General features: G+C 33.8%; 1 pseudogene; it reads left to right on the plus strand.

Annotated features, from left to right (window-relative positions):
• The first annotated feature begins 5370 nt into the window (after positions 1 to 5370).
• LOC120604711 (uncharacterized) lies at positions 5371 to 5489 on the plus strand (annotated as a pseudogene).
• The last annotated feature ends 336 nt before the right edge of the window (positions 5490 to 5825 follow it).

The following is a 5825-nucleotide window of genomic DNA, read 5'->3' on the forward strand; positions in this document are numbered from 1 at the left end:
GGTTCAGGAAAGGAAGAAAAATATACAAAAAAAGGAAGAATCAGGGAGGCTCAAGGAAAGTAGCTGGAGGATGAGATAGTGAGAGATGAACAGAAGAGAGAGATACAGATGGAGTTAGGTAGACACTGGTGCAATTGTGTGTGAGGTATCAGTAAGTTAGAGCTGCTTCTGCCGTACCCGACATTCATTTGAGTTTATTCTTAGAGTCATTTCCCGACCCTTCCCTTTGTAAAATTCTGTATCAGTTAACCATCCATGGCTCTTATCAAATATTGTTGTCTGTAAAATTGAAGAGCTGCAGTAGCCTTCTCGTGCTTAGAAGTTCTTAAGTATTACCGCCAACTATAAGAGGAGGTTTAATGAATTACCAACAAGGATAATCTGTAGAGTTCTAATATTTTTAAATATTCTGAATATATCTAAATATTCACAATACTTATCGTTTTCTGAAAGATCTGCTATAAGGATCTTACCATCTAACCATTAGTCATCGAAGCAACGGTACAATCACATTGGATATGCACGCTACTAGTCATCTATTTCTTTTTTTATATATAAAAGTTGTCCATAAATTAATATGAAATTGACAGTTAAGGTATTCATGAAAAATCATAAGATATTCAGCAAGCTGTCTAAAGTGAGAAATAGTGAGATCCAGTGGTTTTCTTATCCCATGAGCATAAAAAAACTTGCATTTATTTTTCCACTTTTGAGGTAGAAATTTCTGAGGGCTAGAATCTCCCCATTGCTCCTAGGATAAAGTGGCACACAGAAGATAGGTGCATAAACTCACTCAGACCCAGCTTACATTTTATGTATTGCAACAGTAGTGTCCAAGGAAATAAAGAGGCCAGCAAATTCCTAAATATAGAGCAATTCATGATTTCCTATACAAGTTATTCTAGAAATGCCAAGTATCTTGTTTATGACAAACCAAGAATTGAAATGTTGTTTGTCATGTTCACTTCCACACAGAAAACACAGAGTGAAAAGGCTTTCACATTTTAAATAAACAGAGGGAAAATGGGATTCATCTTACTGAAACGCCATAAGGCAAAATTATTTAGTTGGTTGTGAATGGAAATAAAATGTGCTATAGAAAGCAGAAAACAGAGCTTTTAGGGAGAGAGGCTGCTTCTAAAAGATGAACCTGTGATTTCATAACGATAACATAAAAACTGAAGTGCTATTGCCTGGTCCTTATTACATTTTAGCTGTCACTGAAACTAAAGTAATGGAAAAATTACATTTGTATGTAGAAAGTGACTATAAATTATCCATTCATTATAAAACATTTTATCCCTTATCTTTTAGATACAATTATAGCCTTACTATCCAGCATTTTAGAAAACAGGATGTTGGTTAATAAAAATTCCAGTTAAATAAGTATTCATTTTCTCTGAGTTGGTCTCTCTTATTTTGTTCCTTATTCTTTCCTCCTAAACTGGGCAAAAATATGTGTTTCAGTGGTCTAACTTTTCTTTCCAAAAGTTAGCAGGAACAATAAATAACTCTCTAAAATTTCTACCATTTTTATATATAGTCTTCTGATACTGTTATTCAGGTAAAAATTTTGTATAGTAGACTATCAAATGCTGAATCTAGACAGATGAGTAAAATACTAGGTAACGGAGTTTGGCTGTGATTACACTTTTAAAAATATACGGATTCTGTCCATGTGTGCTATACACGTATATAAGTTCTACTAATAGCAAGCTCTGTGAGGGCATTGAGTGAGTCTGTCTTGTTCACTTCTGTATTCCCAGAGCATAACATAGTATAGAATAAGTTTCCAGCATAGAGTAAACACGTGATACATTTATTTACTCATTGACTAATCTTTATTGAGCACCTACTATGTTCTAGGCCCTGTTTCTAGATGCTGGAGATATAGAATTAAAGAAGAAAGAGGAAAAGAAAGTTTCTGCTTTCATGGTGTTTCATTCTGCCAGGGAATAACAAGCAAACAAATAAGTGAAACATATAGTATATACTTTGAGAAAAAAATTAAGCTGCACGAAGATGCAAAGGGATTAGTAAGAGATGCTACCAGCTATTGTGTGGTTATAGCAGAAGCTGTGCCACCCAGATCTCCCTTCAAGACCAGCAATTCATTCTTCCAGCTGCCACAAATGTTGGCTCCTGAGGCTCACAGCTGAGTTCTTTCCAGAAACTGATCTTGGTCGGAGGAAGCTGCCTTGCCTGAGGTTATGCCCTACTCTGGGGGCAGCCTGCATCCAATTACTGTTTCATATAGGGTACAGATCTCTCTTGTCTCAAGTGGAACAATTCTGAGCATCCATCCCAGCTACAGAACTTGCTGTAGGATTAGCAGAGGCCTGTTATAATCGCATCAACAGTTCAGCTACCCCCACTTTTCCATTCTGCTTTATTCATTCTCATCCATCACAGATGTTGGTATCAAATACTCCCCAGGAAATCAAATGTCAATCTCAGAGTCTTAGAGCAGAGGAAAGAATGGCATTTGGATTTTATGCCAACTAGAGTTATCAAATAGGTACCCGATATGTGATTTTAGAGTTTAGGGAAGAAGTGGAGCTGGGGATATGAATTTGTGAGTTGTCAGTGGCAGTTAAAGCCATAGGACTAGATAGAAATTACCCAGGGAGTAAGTGCAAATAGAGAACAGAAAAGGTCCAAGGGCGGATTTTGGAGCCCTCCAACATTTAGAGATCAGCAGGGATGGAAAGAATCAGCAAAAAAATTGAAAAGAAGCAGTCATTGTGATAGCAGAACAATGGTATGGTGCCCTAGTAACCAAGAAGGACAAATGCTTGAAGGAGAAGGGGATGATCAACTGGGTCAAATGGTATGGACAGATCAAGTAGATGAAAACTGAACTGACGATTAGATTTAGCATCAGAGATCATCGATGACAAGAGTAGTTTCAGTGGAACGGTGGGAAAGAGAGTATAATTTATTGAATGAGTACAGCATGCCTTATGAGTCAAGATTTAGTGTATAACTGTTATGTTAACAAGATATATCCACACTTCTTCCATATTTGAGAAAGTAGTTAATCTAAATTCTCAATGCCTAGAATACCTGGTATATGCTCAATGCACAGTTTTTGAATGAACGAATTACATAGTGCCATTTTTGTAAGTACACAAGCATCCGTGACCTAATGGTATAGAATTTTAAACATGAAGGGTTTATAATCTTTCCTCCTAATTCAACTACCCATTTTACAAACCAAGCAGCCATGTCCTAGGGATATTGCCTCATGGTTGATTTAGGACCAGAATTCAAAACTCCAAAGATGAGTCTTTATTTTCTCTACTACAGTATCCTGGCACAAAATGTTTGCTTTAACTCTCTGAACCTAGTCTTTAGCTCAAAGTAGAGAAAAGTAGGTTAACTCTGTGAATCTAGTCATCTTTAGCTCAAAGTAGAGAAAAATCAAAAATATTTTTCACGATGTTGAAATAGTGGTTCACCTTATCCCTTAGTGAGATCTCTTAATGCTTCTAAATAGATCAAATTGTATAAAACTTTCTGATTAAAATTTTACTTTTTAATTCTATGTTTTCATCAATAAAATACTACGGAGTCTAGATTGTGCTAAGAGTTGCCATGTTGCTTAGAAAATAACTATTTGAAATAAAATAGCATGTGATTTAGGTTCTTACTCTCCTCATCCCAAGCAAAAAGTTTCCTTCCTTGATTTTTTCCAGTTAAGTCTTTAATAGAGCAATAAAACATAAACCTTTGAACAAATTTTAAAGTTCTTTCGTGTTACATGGTGATTCTCTTGAAAAGTAATTTTAGATGATGCAATTTGAACTAAGATAAATTTTTGTTGTGCTAGTCACTTGTACTCAAAAGAATCAAGTTTATTTTCAAAGAATCTAAGTATTTATATCAAAAACTGGACTAAAAAATGCAGTATTGTGAAATTTCCTAATTTATTTTGTAGAGACAGATTTTGAATGTTTTACTCAGAAAAATACTACTTGTGGGTAATATAATTCTATAAGCTTTTGGCAAAAACTTCAAAAAGCAACTGTCAAGTGCAGAAAAATAGAGACTAGAATAACAAAATTTTAGTCTGGTAAGTTTTAGTAATCAATACTGCTAATGCAGATACCAAAATCAAAAGTATATTTTACTTATTTCATTGGCTTATATCACATATATATATATATATATATATATATATATATATATATATATATATATATATATTTGTGTGTGTGTGTGTGTGTGTATATATATACATATATATATATATATATTTTTTTTTTTCTGAAAGTGTCAGTCTATGAGAAAACAGAATGTCAGCTGTATTCAGTTTGGTCATGGAGGCAATGAGCAAGCATGAAGTAAACCTACTTATTTTGGGTCTACACAGGCCAAGTTAAAGAGAAAGGAAGCTATGATATAGGTCATTCAGCCTTCAAAACATACTATGAAACAAAAACAGTGTTTTTGAAATGATTCAATGTATTTTAAATAATAAAAAAAATTCATTTGCAACCCCCCAATGTAATGATTCATTTAGGCAAGCACACAAAATCCACTGGTTGAAAGGTAGTTGGTGAATAGGATATTCATTTGGCTTCAAAGAAGCATCCCACCTATTACTTATTAATTACAATGGGAAATGGTACTTTTATAATGGTAGACACAAACATATTTATACATATTTTTGTATAAGTACATGACTTTAAAAAATTTACACACTTTTCTGTAACTTGTTTTTTTAATTGAAGTATGATTGATATACAACATTATATTAGCTTCAAGTGTACGAGATAATAATTCAATATTTGCGTATATCACAAAATGATCATCACAATAAGTCTAGTTAACATCCGTCACCATATATAGTCACAAAAATTTTTTTCTTGTTATGAGAACTTTTAAGATCTACTCTCTTGGCAACTTCAAATATGTAGTACAGTATTATTAATTATTTTATTATTAATAATCACTGTTCATAATTATTAACAGAAACCATGCTGTATATTGCATTCCAGTACTTACATATTTTATAACTGAAGGTTTGTCTCTTTTGACCACCTCATCTATTTCACCCACTCTCCATTCCCCTCTGCAACTTGCTTTTCTCAGGCAGTAATACCTGGCAGAATTTTCAAAACAACTAATATCTCTATCTTTAATATGTTATCTCTAACTTTGTCAATGACTGGAAAACATTCCATGAATGTCGATATAGTGTGACTTATTGAACCAATTCTTCCATCGAGATGCATTTACTCCCCCTACCACCACCATTTGCCACCTCTATGGACTAAGCTATAAAATAAGAATCCTTATACATACGTATGCTGGTCCTTCATCTCAATGAAATTAACATCTAAGAGTGGGTCAAAAGTTTGTCTAGTCTACAGCCATGCCACTCTGAACATTTCCAATCTTGTCTGATCTCGGAAGCTAAGCAGAGTCGGGCCTAGTTGGTACTTGAATGGAAGACCACCTAGGAATGCCAGGTGCTGTAGCCGTTAAAAAAAAAAAGTTTGTCTATATCTTATATTAATACATTACCGAATTGCTTTTCAAATGGGCTAACAGTTTGCAGTATTTCTCAAGAAATATCTGAAATTATTATTCTTCCTCAATCTTATTCCTACCAACAAATAATAGGTATTATCACTCTATAATTTTCCCATTTTGATGGAGTAGAAATTGGTATGTCATTGATGCTTCAATTTGCCTTCTCTTATTATGCTTCAGTTTATGATTATTTGTGCTCTTTATATTCTTTGCCTATTTTTCTACTCGGTTGTTTGCATTTTGTTAACGTTTAAGATTACCTTGTATTGCTAGAAATATTCATG

Source organism: Pteropus medius, unplaced genomic scaffold (genome assembly GCF_902729225.1).
Source record: "Pteropus medius unplaced genomic scaffold, Ma_sr-lr_union100, whole genome shotgun sequence".
Taxonomy (NCBI): domain Eukaryota; kingdom Metazoa; phylum Chordata; class Mammalia; order Chiroptera; family Pteropodidae; genus Pteropus; species Pteropus medius.